The 17,260-nt window shown below is 37.3% G+C and overlaps 1 pseudogene; it reads left to right on the top strand.

Moving 5' to 3' along the window:
- The first annotated feature begins 15,514 nt into the window (after positions 1–15,514).
- LOC149144819 (zinc finger CCCH domain-containing protein 17 pseudogene) lies at positions 15,515–16,489 on the top strand (annotated as a pseudogene).
- The last annotated feature ends 771 nt before the right edge of the window (positions 16,490–17,260 follow it).

The following is a 17,260-nucleotide window of genomic DNA, read 5'->3' as shown; positions in this document are numbered from 1 at the left end:
GACAAAAGAATAAATTATCTCAATACATCCACTATAGAATCCCTAAAATTGAACAGTATGCTAATCAATCTGAATGGGTGGAAAACACTTTGATAGATGGAGAAAGCACAGAGGTCATTGTTGATAATGTATTGATAGATTTAGACAGAGGACTTGATGAGGATTCATTTGTACAGGTGCCAGGAGAGTCTCAATCTCAGAGACAATCACAGGAACACAGTGGGAAGACAACTGAAGCAGGTCCATTATAGCAAGCAGGGAAATCAAAGCAACCCGAGCTTTCAGAATAGCTAGAAAAATCAGAGCAACCTGAGATTTCAGAGGAACTTGCTCAACCTGAACAAATCATGAGCAATCCTCCTATTTTGTAGAATCTTCTAAATGAGGAGAGGAACCTCAAAAGAGACAAAGAGGAGACCACTCCTTCCAACAGACCTGCTGCCCAAACCTATGCTAAAAGGTAGAGGTTGAATCCATATTCAGAACAAGAATATACTGAGGAGACAACAGGAACTTTAGGAGCAGAAAGGACAGAAAGCAAGCACACTACTCCTTCAGGAGGAACACAAGAACCTTCCACCTCACAAGCTCAAATTTTGGAAAGGCAACAAAGTGTGGAAGTTTCCTCCTTCGGGGTTCATATTGGACAGAGCCAAGATATCAAAGAAAAGTATAAAGAAATCAAGGCAAGGAATGAAAGGATAAACGTGAAAAGCTATGCACATTACCTGAAAATGGCTCCAACAAACCAAACAAGGCTAATGTCAGGCTTTGATATAAAAGAAGGGAAAATGCAGATGAGTTTTTTGAAGCTGAACACACAACAACCCAAATCAATGGGAGATTATCTTAAAACAGATTTTGAGGTACTAGCAAAGGATATCCATCCTATTGACCAAATTGAATTACATAAACAAACTGGTTAAATGGTCTATTCCACCTTGACCAACAAATCAATATCAGCCTACCAACTCCAGAATTCACCAAATAACATGTCAGCACAATTCCAGTTGGAGAAGGTCTCTTCTCAAGCCAAAGACACCAAGATAAAGTCCTTAGAGGACTTGATCATAGAGCTGGGACATGATCACAAGGATGTGAAAGCTGCAGAGAAGCTTATCAAGAAGAAAAACAATGACATAGCTACACTGAAGAAGCAGCTCAAGATTCCTCCTCTTCATCATCCTTAGACAGCTGAAGTAATGGAAACCAAAAAGGAGGAAGAGCTTATGGACTTGGTCCTAAACCTTAATGAATAGTTAAAGGAAGCTAAAAAAAATTGGATAATTTAATACTGTCTAAACAGAGTGAGTTGGCCACCACTACTTAGACTGCAATACCTACAGTTTCCACAACAGTGCGCTCCACCTTGGTAGTTTCCTTGGCACCCACACTTCCACCAGCTACAGCGTTACCAGTAACAGGTACTTCAATAGGCACAGGTACATCGACAAGCACAGGGACACCAACAGAACATATTGCTGAGTTGATCAAGGCCATGGAGGAAATGAGTATCGAGGCCACTGAGCTTAAGAAACTTAGAGAAAAAGTGTCAAGTTTAGAGACCAATTGTAAACTTTCACAAATACAGTAGAAGGAAGAAGCTCGGAAGAACCAAAGGATGGTAGATAGGATAAAAGCCCTTGAAAAGGACTTAACATTACAAGAGCCGTTGGGAGATATGAAAGAAATTCTTTGGGCTAACATCATTGATTCCATCAATGATTTTTGGCCTTCAATTCAAATTATTTTTTCACAAACTGAATTAGTTAAAGTAGCCAGAGAAGCAATCCACAAGACAATGGAGGAATTGGGAAATAAACCTGAAGAAGCCAATCAATTGATCACATTTTTGAACAACAAAAACATATATCAACTTGATGAACTGGAGATAGAAGACAGAACAACAACAATTATAGAAATCAAAAAGGTTCTCACCAAACGGAACCTAATGCTTAATCTGGGGAAAAGATGTCAGAGCATCCAGGTAGACATTGACAACTTTATGCTAAAGTATGGAATCTTAAGAGAAAAGGGACTTCCGAGTCCTATGGTAATAAATGACAAGCTAATGACCCATGAAGATTACATCGAAATATTAAATGAGCTGGCCAGAAGCCAAGCTAGTACTTCAGAGGTGAAATATTTGCCCGCTAGAAAGGTGTTATATGATGGTCTTGAGAATCTATTTTACATAGAGCATGAGGTCAAGCACTTGTTTACAAGCAAGCCAAATTTTTCCAAGTACACAGAAGCTAATGAGATTTATAGGAAAATGATAAGGATGAAATTACCTAACAATGAATGGTGGACACAATGGACATATTTACTATAAAATTACTTCAGTAAATCTATATGGTAAAACTTGGCTGCCAGGTAAAACAGGTAAAATAGGATCAAAACAGAATAGGTAAAGAGTCAGCAGGTAGAAGATAAAAAGTGAGTCCAGCACATAAATACAAAGCAACTGAAAGAGACAAATCTGAGTTACATCATCCAGCAAAGTCACAATAAAAGGGACAACAAGAAAACAATTCTTCGTCTATCTCTATCTTCATGTTGAAGATATTTTATGTTTCTTAGAATAATTCTCATATGGTTATGAGATATTTTGTATCAATTTTTGTATAAATACTTCACAAATCGAATTAATTAGGGTGGATTAAAATACATTTCTGTAGACATTTTATTTTTGAGCCAAGGAGCTATTGTACTCAAGACTGGACTAGTTTCACTAGATATGAAATAAAGCTAAGGACATTTCACTGGATTCTTGTTCACAGTTGGAACAAATAAGTATTATATTTTCGTGTTTAAATATTGTTTTCTCTTCATGTTATGAATATTCATGTGTTTCTTATTAAATCTGTAAAGCGGACAAGGAATGATATCATCAGAATTAGCTTAAGTGCTCTTTGTGTTAACTGTTTGCTTTCTTTATGTTTTCTACTAAACTGCCTTGGTTTGGGAATTCTTAATTGCTCCCTTACTTCTGTAGTTTACCCCCCTTTGGTCCATAGTAAAGGATCCTTCATTGCCCTTTGCTACTGATCATCCTTCCTTTCTTCATCTTAATCCCGGTTAAGGATTCTTCATTGCCCTTTGCCCTGGTTAGGACTACTTCATCCATTTAAACCTGCAGATTTTTTTTTTTCTGTGCTAGCCTGCCCTGTGGACTCTTACCTTAGTGATAGATCAGATCTAGTTAAGCCTTTCTTGATTGACTCCATAGCCCAATGGCCTAAATACTTGCTCTGCCCATCTGTTTTCTTAATTCCACCACCCAATCAAAACAAAACACCTTGAACACTAAGAACTAACCTGAAATGTTACTCAAAACAAAGTTAAATTATAAAGAGAGAGCCCTCTCTGGACTTAGGTTGGCTAGAACCCAAGTCTAAAATATTAGGTTTGTGGTTACCTCAGACTATTCCTTCTTTGATAACTTCTAAGGAAAAAATCTGAGTGATAACACAACCAATGATGTTACAATCTCCAACATGGGATTGGTAGTTTCACTTGCTACCTCTATCAAGTTTTGTACAAGGAATAACCTTGTCAGTTGCTGACTTTGAAGCCTTTTGTCATTTTGTGAAATTTAGTCCTCTACCATGGAAATCAACTTTGTTTGACTGAAGAGATGCATCTTGCTTCACATGTGTCATAGCTCCTAGGAGTAGTGGTGACATTCTCATAGTTATAGTTACTAATCTAAATGCATAAACATTATTTTTTGAAGTTATTACAAACCATTAGGGGAATTTTGAGGTCTAAAATGGGCCTCCTAAGAAAAATGTATAACCAAAATAAAATTTATAAGTACCAATAGGATTCAAGATGACTATGTCAACCATAAGGGATGATTCACCATTTTTGGAGTAAAAAAGCAAAAAGATTAAAAAATAATAAAATAATAAAACTACTTTTTCAACTCGTATTTTCAACTTATCTCTCTACGTATTTACTCAAATTTCAAGCGATATTACTCATTTGATGAAAAAATTAATTCCTCATCCAAGGAGTACCCATGTTGCATAATTTCGATAGACCTTGCTACATGAAAAATGAGAAATACATGAAAAAACGTGATTGTAATCACTTTTTTCATGTATTTCTCATTTTTCGTGTATTAGGGCCCATCAAAAGAATGCAACATGGATATACCTTGGATGATGAATCAAATTTTGCATCCAAAGAGTGTTGTCACTCGAAATTTGAGGAAACCCATAGGGAGATAAGTTGAAAATACAAGTTGAAATTATAGTTTTTTCTTTTTTCCCTCTAAAATTTGATGATGTAATCTAATATTATGTTATTATTTCCATTATTATTTTATATTTTCCTTAGGAGACCCATTTTAGACCTCAAAATTCTCCTAATGGTTTTTGCAATCTTTTTCTTCTACAAATTCTCACATGTTCAAAATTTTTATATTGTGAACAAAATTGCCACTCTAGTTGTGAAGATTACCTAGGATAAAATTAGATGTCATCAAGAAGGATTCTGTAGAAAAACCACCACTGGGAGTGAATGAATGTCCCATGACCATGATTACCAATTGATGCAGGGTGAAGTAGTTAAGATGTTATTCTTGTAACCCAATGTTATAACTATATTTTTTGTTCATCAAATATGACAAGTACGCAAGAAATTTAACAACAATTTATTTAAATAAAAATTTATTTTACGAGTTTTAACAACAATTTATTTTAAGTAATTCTTAGGAAGTCCTAGGAATATCCATACTCATACCCACCTTTCAAACACCCAATTAGATTGATGTTTGAGGAGGTAGGAAGATAAGCAGGCTGCAACAGCAATAGTATTAGCAATGAACAATGTGAAGGCTTAGTAATTGTGGGTGGTTGAATTGCAGGGATTTCCATTGTAGTTTCCCTTTAGAGGTACTTAATTTATTCTTATGTTCATTTCCTTCAAAATTTGTATCCATTCAGTTGGTATAGGTCAATGGGATCATGAAAACATTAAGTAATGCTCTTACCTTTAAAATCTCTGATAATACTTTCAAATCTCCTAAATCCTTTGATATAATAGATGTAAAATAAGTATTCCACTTTCCATTCATAATTTAGTATTTGAAATGGAAAATATCATTATTTAAAGTCAAAACTGTCTTTATTGATTTTGACAATTCCATATACATGAATTGAAAGGTAATGAGGTGGGTTTCTTGTAGAATATTATGTTCTGATATTTAAAGAGGTGTGTATGAGTGTGCAGATGGAAAAAGTATATTTATCTTTATCTTTATCCTTAGAATCTTTATCTGTTATTTGCAGATATCATGGAATTACAAAAGGTTTCATTTATATCAGTTGCAAATGGAACCCGACTTGTTATAGCAAGTGCTCTTTATGTGCAGCTTGGAGTGAACTTGGCCCCATTTGCCTTTGAGCTCCCAAGTTTGTATCTTCCATATGTCAGGATTTTAAGAGAGATTGGACTGCAGGAAACTCCAACTTTTAACAGTGCAAGGAACCTCTTGGTACAAATCTAGTATGCAAGTGGGTATCAACATCTCAATCCCAATGAACTGCGTGCAGTTTTACTACTTTTATAGTTTATATGTGATGAAGGAAAGAAATCACAATAAGATGGAACTCTCTACCTAGCACATGATACTTAGAGTTTTTTTTCTTGGATAAAGAAAGGAAAAGAAGGAAAGAGGAAGAAAAGATCAAGCGGGGAAAAGAAGGATCAGGTAGCTACAATAGGATTCATTGTAGGTATCGAATTGCATGTGTATTTTCCTTGCTAGATTTGGCATGCATGGAATTGCATGTGGTTCTTTTCTATCATGAAATGGGTTTTTCCAAGTGTAATAGTGTATTTCAGCCTAGCCTTGCCATTTTTGGATATGCATGGTGTGACGGGGTTCTCATTTTTGGTTGAGCTAGATTTCCAGATGGATTCGAAGCTAAGTGAGGTGGATCTCCTAAATGATAGAATACATGGCCTGTAACCCCTGAACTAGATTGTGGGTTGAGGTAAATTCATATTTTGTGTTGCCTCGAATCACCTAGGAATCATTACCGGTGAATGACAGGTTAAAGTTAAAGCCTAGAGGTGGTTTTCTCTCTATTGGGCCTAGTAATCCCAGGTTTGGGATATGCGATAAAACTTGGAGAGTGGATCTTGGTTTAGGGCCTAGTGATTCGAGTTTGGATTGTGCTAAACTTGAGAGACTAGGAGACAAGAAAATTCCTCATAATGTAGGTGGAGAAATCTAGTGGCATCCATGCTTGTTTGGCCTAGTGATTGGGTGGAGATCATGGTAAAGTATGTTATGATGTGTTTATTGTGTTGTTCTAGTGATCCAGGATGGATTAAATCTTAGTTTCTATTGATGAGGGTGAGGTGGTTTAGCCTCAGTATGCCTTGGTTGAGTTATTTTGGTTTGAGTCCCACATTCATGCTTGGAATATGGCATGGGGGTGATTGGTTGAAGAGATACTTGGCTCATCCAATCTATTGTCGGGTGGAATGTGGTAGTCCCATCTCTAGTCAATTCATTGCATTGATTAATGAGAAATTCATTCCATTGATTTTCATGTGTAAATGTACTGGTGTATATATGGATTTTGATGGTTGATATGTTTATTGTAATTTTTTTCCTACTATGTTGGTTATATGTTCATTTTATGGCAGTAGCTATGTTTGGCTCTTAACATCTTTTTACTTGCATTTGAATGGATATTGTATCTATGACCTAATAAGTGATAAGGAAACAAATGACATGAGGAAGCAATGGTTCATGGTGACTCTCAGATAGGTAAGAGATCCCTACACATAACTCTATTATTTACACCTGTAGGTTACATGTCAATGATATGTTTGATGGAATGTCTATCATGGCTAGTAGGTGTCTGGTTAAGGCCTTGATCAACTATTTACTTTTTCATCATTTCTTCTATGTACTTTACTTAATTCTGAGCTTTCATTCCATTATGGGCAGTGTCCTAGGCTCTGGGCCAGAAAAAGTGCCTCAAATCCCAGAGTCGCTTGCACAGAATTGACCAGTTTCATCCAGAGTCGCTTGCACAGAATTGACCAGTTTCATCTAGAGTCACTTGCATGTAGGCCTATAAGAGAGACTTTAGGTCTCTGGTCACTCCCTTGTCCATAGCATGAGAGTGATGGAGCCTTAAATTGTCTAGAACAATAGTGGGACCTAGGGATAGGTTGTCTAAGTGACTGACTTGTCTCCTGAGGGTTCTGTTGATGGTTTTGGATGGTTGTGTGTGATGTTATGTTGATTCCACTTCCTTAAGATCACCTAGGAGGTCAAATCTAATCATAGTAGCCTCTTATCTCATGTTTACCCTGGTTGGCATGGTTACCTGGGTGGATGTGGGAGGAATGTCTTACAGAGTGTTATTATAGCATGGTTCAACTCTCGGATAGCATGGGTTGAAGGTGTTGGTCATGCATGCATGTCAGTTGCATGTGTGTCTCTTATACTTGCATATCATGTACTTGTTGCATTGCTTGATGCTTGAGTATGGTTATAATATGGTTATCATGGAGAATTTGATATTGATTTTGTGAAATGCATTGTCATAAGTATGTGACTAATTGTGTATGGATTATATGTCTCTTACATGTTGATTTCATGTCGCATACTTACATCCTTGTATGTTAGGTTAAATTTTTGAATATTTTGGATTACATATATCAATATTGTAGGCTGATTACAAGAATTGATTGCGTATGCTTGACTACATGTGTTTATGCATATGTGTAGTTGATTATACATTACTTATGCATGTTGATGGTTGCATGTGGAAATGTGTACAATCAAGTAATGGTTGTTGTCATGCATGATGTCATGGTTTTTGTACTTGATATGGTCACACATTGATGACTGGACTCTAGCTAGAATGATGTGAATATGGTTTGGTACTCATGTGTTATATGTCTATATGCAGTTGTTATGCACGTATGGTCTTGGTTATAGTTATGCATGAACAGTATGTAAAACATGCCTTGTGAAGTCATTGTATGCAATTTAGGTCATGAAGGTGCTATTGGTATGTTATGATACTAATGTGTTTAATGAGGTAAAGCACGAGATGTAGATCATCAAAGTGAAGTTGCAGCGTTGGACCTTGAGGCGAGAACATGTCAGCATACAGGTTTGAACGTTGGGCATGCAGGTATGTAGGTTAAGGATTGTTATATGCACTAGGGTTATATACATTAGGTTATGCAAATGAGGTAGATAGTCAAAGAATGATAGTAACATGTGGTTGCAAGCATTACTATTGTTGGTTAGGTTATGTAAATTGATAATTATGTTATATGATATGTTGTTGATGAGTATGTTATAGGTTAACTTGTTGTTGCTATATGACAGTTAACTTGACGATTATGTTTTATGTTGTTGATGAGCATGATATATAGCTTATTTTTGTTATGTGCTATTAACTTAATTATTAGGGTTATCTCATTGAGATCTTGATGTTGTGATTTGAATTGGTCATATGCATGATGGTTATGTTCATTGTATTGAAGATATTGATGTTATATCTTTTTGTTAACCTGGTTTAACCTATGCAGATGGTTATGGTTGCAATATTTAGGTATGAGCTAACATATTGGTGATATTGTGTCATACTAATCTAGACTGATTGTACATATGTGATTGTTATGCATGAATCACAAATGCTTATGAGCTTATGATGTGAACATGTTCGTTAGTTACTACTATGGATATCATGATTTATGTTTGAGTTGATATGTTGTGACGCTGTATCGTGCTAACCTAGATTGATTATGCATACAAGATTGCCTCCCCTAAGATACATTAAGATATGAGTTTTCTAATGCCGTATATTTGGTACTTGACTATTTGATTATGTTGTCTCGTTGATTTATTTAACGTGGTATGGTTGCAAGTTGGTTGAATGTTTGATGAATTGCATAATATGAGTATGTGTTCAAATGATCTTGTTTTAAGATGAATGTACTAACAAATATGTGTTGCGACAGTTGATATGTACTTGAGTGTAGTAGGTGATAGTCATAGCATTAGGTTTAATGACTATTAGTTGACTATGGAGTATGACATGATTGTTAGTCTTGGTAAAGGTTTATTTCAAATTGATATATATTATTCTCTCGATATGTGGAACATGTGATTGACATGTGTGAGCAGTTGCAAGAATTCTTGGTATTAGCGTGACAAGGTAATAGTTGATGTGTTTATATAACTAACAGTTGGGTGACGTGACAATATATAGTAAGACTCAGTTGCAGCAAGGTAAAGGTACAAGAAAGGAATCAGGTGCGAATTCCTTTGGCTATGTTTGGAAACCCTAATTCCAAACGAACGAGTGCTTTGCATAAAGGGAGTCTTCTTGACCTTGACTTTGTTTGACATTGTGTGGATATGTGCTAGATTCATGAAAATGTACTTGACATGTATATTAGCTAGTCTTTAGTTACATGTGGATTTTTCAAAGGATTGGAGTCCCTTGAGAGATGGCATGGATGTGTTCAGTTGCAAGAAATGTGCTTGGCACAACAAGATAAGGTAATTGATGTATTTCTATGTTTATTTATATATTGAAAATTATGTTTTTATGGAAATATGATGCAGGGGACTACATGGCAAAGAGAGGTTGCCATGAAATCTCGAAGAAGGCTCTAGTTGAGCTTCCCTGGGAACCATGACGATTGAGTCATGGCATTTGTTTTTAGTCTTCTGCTTCTGGTCTTTCATTATTTGCTTGCGCTTGATTTACAAATTTAGTTATTTCTAGAGTATGGCCATACCACTTCATTTTCAGAGTCATGTTGTTATTGGTTTTCATGGCTTTCTTCTTGTTATTGTTTCCGTTGTTGTCTTTTATGTTTTGAGTCTGGGGAATTGGTTGGGAAAGAGGAAAAGTTGATGGATCTCAAGAGAGTTGTGTGGTACCCAACAGGTAATGCAAGACACGGATGAAGCTCGGTGTATGGGTAAGCACAGTGGAAGGTAAGACTATGACAATTGGTTGGACTAGCTGGGTCCATTGTGGTAAATGGACGATGACAGAAAAATCATGGAAATGTAATCAAGAAAAGTTAAAGTAAATGGATTCTGAGGTGTCGGATGCCTTGGTTATGTTGGGATTGTTATTCTCAATATTACACATGTGTGCATGAATAAGGAATTTCTCTTAACCTAGACCTTATGATATTTAGTAATTATGTTGTGATCATGATTATGTTGATGTTTATATATGTATACATGTATGTATGTATGTATGTCATTGTCTGACAAGATAATGATTATTTTATGATAATTATTATATATTTATGTATGTATCTATGGCATTGTCTGATAGGGTTGTCAGGGATCATTCTGGTGGAGGAATGATTTCTTATGCTGGTGAATGGCATGAAGAGATTCTTGGTTCATGAGGAATCGAGTGGGAAGAGTAGTCATGAAAAATATACAAGGTCAATATATTGTGGATATGAATTGATATTGTATACTTGTATTATGCCTATGCTTATGTTATGGACAGGTTATACCAAGGGATATGACAGTGAAATGAAAGAAGTGTGGTTTGTGACATGCTAGGACAAGCATGGATAAGACACTGGAAGCAGGGTTTCTTGGTAAAGGCAGTGTGTTTTGGGGATGTGTGGTAATATTGTTGTGCATATGTTGTACATGTTCCATCTGTGATATTGTGCGCATGTGGTGTTGTGTATACAGCGTGTGTACGTGTTTCTTATGCAATGTTATGTATAGGATGCAAGGAAAATTTTAAGGATGGAAAATTTTCTTGAAGTTTAAAAACATTGGCGAATCTCACTAATCCCTAATATGCAAACCATAAAATGTTTATTGATATATTTATAAAATTATTCAATTTTATAATGATTTTATATATAGTCTCTATATATTGTTGGCAATTTTTAAGGTAATGTAATTTTATATTCTAAAATTTGGGTGAATCTTCTTTTATAAAAATTGGAAATTGGTGAATCTTTTTTGTGGAAAAATCATGGAAAATTAGCCCAATGGGTGAACATTAGCCCCTAAAATTTTCCATGATAGGATGGTACATATAGTGTTATATGAACATTGCATATTTAGTGTTGGGTATAGATGGTGCTATGTACACATTGGATATGCATTATTGTGTAAACATGATGCTATGCACATGTTGGGAATGCAGTGCTATGTACAAGTGGTGTTGTGTGTGTGTTGTACATGTGGTGCTATGTACATATGGTGTGGTGTGCATGATTGTACAAGCAGTGTTGTGTGCACATGGTGATGTGTACATGTTGTACAAGTGGAGTTGTGTGTAGGTGGTGTTGTGTACATGTCTTGCATGTGGTGTTGTGTACATGTGGTGTTGCATACATGTCGTGTATGTGGTACTGTGTACATGTGGTTGTGTACACATTGTACAGTGGTGCAAATGTACATATGGTGGTGTGTACACATTATGCAGGTGGTGTCGTGTACATGTGATGTTGTGCACACATTGTATAGGTGGTGCTTGGAACATGTGGTACCAGTGTACGTGTGGGATTGAGTGCATGTTGTACATGTTGTGTTGTAGGCATGTGGTACTATGTATGTGCATTATGTAGCCATGGTACTGTGACATATGCATTCATTGTGTTGCATTGTAGACACATATTTTTGTTATGTTTTACATTAGGTGTAGGTGCATGTATTGTGTTATACACTGGATGTAAGCATATGTAATGTGTTGTGTTGTACATCGGGTATAGTTTTATGAGTTGTGTTGTATACTGGGTGTACATGTATGCATTTTGTGGTGTTGCACATTATGTGTGTATGAATGTCTTCTAATGTACATTGTGCATGTATACGTGCGTACACTAGGTGTAGGTGTATGTGTTGTATACCATGTATAGGTACATACGTTGCATGGTGTTGTATGGCGTGTGGGGTTATATGTGTGTGATGCATGCTATGTGTATGTGCAGCTCGTGGAGGAGAAGGCATTGGGTGTTTTTTGGGTGGCAACCGATCTAGTGCGTGTATATAAAGAACAAAGGCAGAAGTAAGGATTGAGTAAAGGATAAGTATCAATATTGTATTCCAGTTTTATTATGCATGTGATTTATGATTATGGTATATAATGATTATATGTGATTTATGATGATTAGATGTGATCTATGATTTTGGTTTATGATGGTTACATGTGATTTATAATTTTTGTGGTTATGTTTTGAGCTAACCTGATGTGATATCTTTATACATGTTGATTTGGTCAAATATGCTAGTTTGACTTGATGTGACAAGAAGTAAATAGGATTGCAAATGTACCTTACTGACGAGCTACCAATGAGGTATGATGTGAATTTATTTCAATTTATCGTAAATCGAATTGAATTTATGTGCCTGGTAAAGGAATGCATGAACATGCCCTGTTGGGTGGTTAAGGATTGAAACAGTAGAAAAATAAATTGGCGCATGTAGTAGTATGTTGGTAGAGTACTTCAAGAGTAGGGCTATTATGGGACACTGGTACCCAATAGTGTCCATTGATTTCCATGAGCATTGTATGACTGGTATGATTGTTTTGAGGCAGGTATATGCCTTGGTTTTTTTATCTTCGTTTGCAAGGAAACCGTGCCAAGGGATGGACTGCTCGGGATGGGGGTGCCAACAAAACTTGGAAGGTGAGTGACTGTAAGGAAGGGATTGACTCGATTGCTCAAGGGATTGTGTAGTAGAGAAGGGAAGGTCGGGGATGGAATTGTTTTGGTCACTAGCATTGCCAGATGGAATCAAATGCACATTGGGAGTGCACCCTGGAACATTGAGGCAATAACTTTTCACTAAGAGGACAAGTGGCACAGGATTGCAATGCTAGACATTGGATGTAGCTTTAATTGTGGCAGTGGATTCTTGACTTCTTAGGAAGGAGGTGAATCCTAATACTACTTTGAGGGTGGAGGTGTGAGCCTTTGGATTCCCTTGTTGATTGATGTGGGCATCATATTCTCTTATTTTATGGTTTAGCATATGTGTATATGTGATTATTGTAAATACCGTAATGAGTTGTGTTATAAAGCTCTAGTATGCAGTATGGTTGTTATATTGTCATGTTGTCATGATGTTTTGCTTTTGAGTAGGTCATTCATTGTAAATACTGCAACGAGCTCTGTGATAAAGCTCCATGGGCAGTATGTTTTATTTTCAGTAGTCTTGCTGAGGTATATTTGTGATTTAACATCAAGGATTGTGTCCCCCAAGGGGGGGTTATCTAACAACCCTAGTGAACATTTCATGTAATAGAAGTTAAAAACAATCACCACGAATCAATGGGACGCATATTCCAAGTTGAATGGTAGGTAGGACATCCTAGTGTGTTCTCATTTGGTTGTTTATGGATAAGGAAATTGGTAGAGGAAATGGTTAATGCATTAAAGAGGCAAAAGGCATTTTGGCACATTTATTTATGAAAATAATGGAAATTTTGAGAAAAGGAAGGTGAAATATCACAAGTTGCATGTGAGGAGGAAAATAATGGAAAATGGAGAAAATAGAGGCCTCATTCACAAAAAGGCTTCTGAGAATTAGTTGGTAACCTTTTGTCAGTTTAGTTTTGGTGCACTCTCATTATTCTCTCTCTGTCATACTCTTGGATACTTAGAGTTTTTTTCCTTGGAGCACTTTGGCATTGGAGCAAGAAAGGCAAATGAGGTAAGAGGAAGCAAATATCAAGCGGGGCAAGGAAGGATCAAGTAGCTACAACAAGCTTCATTGAAGGTATCGACTTGCATGTGCATTTTCCTTGCTAGATTTGGCATGCATGGAATTGCATGTGGTTCTTTTCTATCATGGCATGGGTTTGGCCAGGTGTAATAGTGTTTTTCATCCTAGCCTTTCCATTTCCGGATAGCCATGGTGAGATGGGGTTCTCATGTTTGGTTGAGCTAGATTGTTGGATGGATTCGAAGCTGAGTGAGGTATATCTCCGAAATGATAGAACACATGGCCTAGTAACCCCTAAACCAGATCGTGGCTTGTAGTAAGGCCATATTTTGTGTTGCCTCGGATGGCATAGGAATCATTGTCAGTGAATGGTCGGATATAGGTAAAGCCTAAAGGTGGTTTTCTCTCCACTGGGACTAGTAATCCTGGGTTTGGAATATGTATTAAAACATGGAGAGTGGGTCTTGGTTTAGGGCCTACTGATTTGGGTTTAGATTGCGGTAAATCCTGAGAGACTAGGAGACATTAAAATTCCTCATGGTGTAGGTGGAGAAATCCAGTGGCATCCTTGCTTGTTTGGCCTAGTGATCAGGTGGAGATCACAGTAAATCCTGTTATGATGTGTTCATTGTTTTGGCCTAGTGAACCGGGATGGATTATAGTAAAGCCTGGTTTCTATTGATGAGGGTTAGGTGGTTTAGCCTCGATATGCCTTGGTTGAGTTCTTTTGTTTTGAGTCCCACATTCATGCTTGGAATATGGCACGGGGGTGATTGGCTGAAGAGAGACTTGGCTCAGCCAATCTATGGTCAAGTGGAACGTGGTAGTCCCATCTCCAGTTGGTTCATTGCATTGATTAATGAGAAATTCATTCCATTGATTTTCATGTGTAAATGTACTAGTGTATATATGGATTTTGATGGTTGATATGTTTATTGTAATTATGTTCCTATTATGTTGGTTATATGTTCATTTTATGGTAGCAACTATGTTTGGCTCTCAGCATGTTTTTACTTGTATTTGAATGGATATTGTATTTATGACCTAATAAGTGATAAGGTAGAAAATGACATGAGGAAACAATGGTTCATGGTGATTCTCAGATAAGTAAGAGATCCCTACACTTAATTCTATTATTTACAACTGTTATCACCGAAAATGCAGTTGTCAAAAATTTTTAGCTTGGCTTAAAGATTGGGTGTTTTCGTAGCGCTTGAATTATTTTAGCAGTTTCGCAGCGCTGCCTGTTTGCGTGGTTTCGTAGCGTGCTACTAAATTGGGAATTGGTTCGAGTTCTAAGTGAAGGTCCAAATCCTAGCATGCCTATTGTATAGAGTTTTGTTTCCCTCCAGGAATGTTGATGAGAGCAGTGACAGTGTGTCCAAGGAGGCACCCTATGATGATGCAGCTATTGTGGGATTGGCATCAAGTACATTAATGGAGTTATCTCTGAATTCTGGCTCATGGGTGATTTATCTCCTACAAAGAAGAATCCTTCCCCTGGTTACTCTGGTGACATTGAAGTGCAATCAGAAGATCAGTCAAAGCCAGTGGAGGGGATTGATGCAAATTTACATTTACTATCAAAATTTCATCTAAGATTTTAATTGATACAACTGGAGATAGTGCGCCATTTAAGGAATGGTTAGACATATTTCTGGATGACACTAGTTCAAACTTTTAAAGTGTGTTAGCTGAGGAGGACACAATTCACACACAGGCAATTGCAAGTATGCAAAAGACGACTGCAGATATCTGCACTCCCATTTTATTGGAGGTTCCGATGTCACTTTCATGACTAAGCTGGTTGGCCACGATAACAAGCCTATTCGAGGAATTGCTTTTCTTTCGCATTTAGGCTCTGCCAAACTCTATTCTGTTGGCCGACATAATAAGCTCATAGCCTGGGACTGCCATACAGGACAGGGAACAAATATCCCCTTAGGCGACGACAGTGGAGTTGGATGCCTTCTAAGTGAAGGTCTGTGGCTTTTTGTCGGCCTTCGTAATGCCGTCAAGGCTTTGAATACCGTCAACTTGACAGAGCTATTATTAGACAGCCCTAATGAACAAGCGCATGCTCTGGCGATCGCTGATCAAATGATTTTGGCTGGAACACATGATGGCACCATTTTAGCATGGAAGTTTAATCCTACAACCAATACATTTGACCCTGCAACTTCTCTCACAGGGCATATGTTGCCTGTTGTCTCATTAGTCTCACAGAAAGACAGACTTTACTCTGCCTCTATGGACCACACAATAAAAGTTTGGGACCTGGAAACTTTTCAATGTATCCAAACCTTGAGAAATCACGCATCAGTTGTAATGTCTCTTCTTTGTTGGGACCAATTTCTCTTGTCGTGTTCTTTGGATGGCACAGTGAAGGTTTGGGCTGCTACATCAACTATAGCTCTTGAAGAGATTCACACTCGTATTGAAGAACATGGTGTTCTTGCGCTGTGCATGATGAATGATGAACAAGCCAAACCTATTTTGCTTTGTTCATGCAATGATAAGAGTGTGCGCCTTTATGACTTGCCATCGTTTCATGAACGAGGTAGAGTATTCTCAAGAAATGAAGTGCGAGCACTTCAGATTGGACCTGGTGGATTATTTTTCACTGGTGATGGAATGGAGCATATCATGGTACCGGTGAATGAGGGAGGTCGAGAGCACCATAAGACGGTTATTGAAGTTGGAGCCCGAATCAAATCCAGTTTGGCATTATTGTCGATATTCAGAAATACAGAATTCGTGGTCTCTTAGAAGGCGGCGCATTTGATCATGAGGTGCTGTTGGATGCTCTATATTGCCACGGGGAATGCGCATTAACTGTTTGACAATTTCAGTCTTAGAATTTTCTTTATCGAAATGTAGTGATTAACCGCCAAATGTCAAGTGGCTTTTATGAGGGTTTGATTGCCACAAGGTCGCCACTATTATTGACACCCGGATTGAGATGTGGCGCTTCAGATGGCCATATACATTAGCAAAATCACCAGAATCACAACGACAACTGGAAAGGGAGATTATAAAGTAGATTTTAATAGCTGATGGAGTGAAAGGAGACATTCAAGGGCTAGTATTTATGCGTGATTCGAAAACAACGGGGGATATGAAGATTTCTGTTTCCATTATCATGTTTCGGTTTCTGTTATTGTGTTTTTGGGTTGCCTGAGGCGCGCAGAGAGCATCAATGTCAGATTTGCATAATAGTGCCCGGAAGGAGAAGGTTCAGAGTATATCTCAGAGTTCAAATTACAACAGCAAGGGTTTCAATTGTAGATTGAATTGCGCAGAAGATGTGAATTTAAAAGTATCCTGAACATGTTGGCGGTACTGAGGAGGATCCAGAATGTATTATATGTTGATATTTTTACATCTTTCTGTTGTTGTGTGCAGTTAACACCAGGTGCTTTTGTCTGTCTACAACATACAAGAATGACTTTGTGAAATGCAACCCAGGTCAGCAGTGTCTTCTGTATCGTTATACTATGGCAGAGATAGAAGAATTGTTTGTGAGGAAGATGAAAATTT

Source organism: Pinus tabuliformis, chromosome X (assembly GCF_031772625.1).
Source record: "Pinus tabuliformis cultivar Carrire ecotype Pingquan chromosome X, CPIR1, whole genome shotgun sequence".
NCBI classification, from domain to species: domain Eukaryota; kingdom Viridiplantae; phylum Streptophyta; class Pinopsida; order Pinales; family Pinaceae; genus Pinus; species Pinus tabuliformis.
The sequence above is the reverse complement of the archived record's forward strand: the minus strand, read 5'-3'. Positions and strand labels throughout refer to the sequence as shown.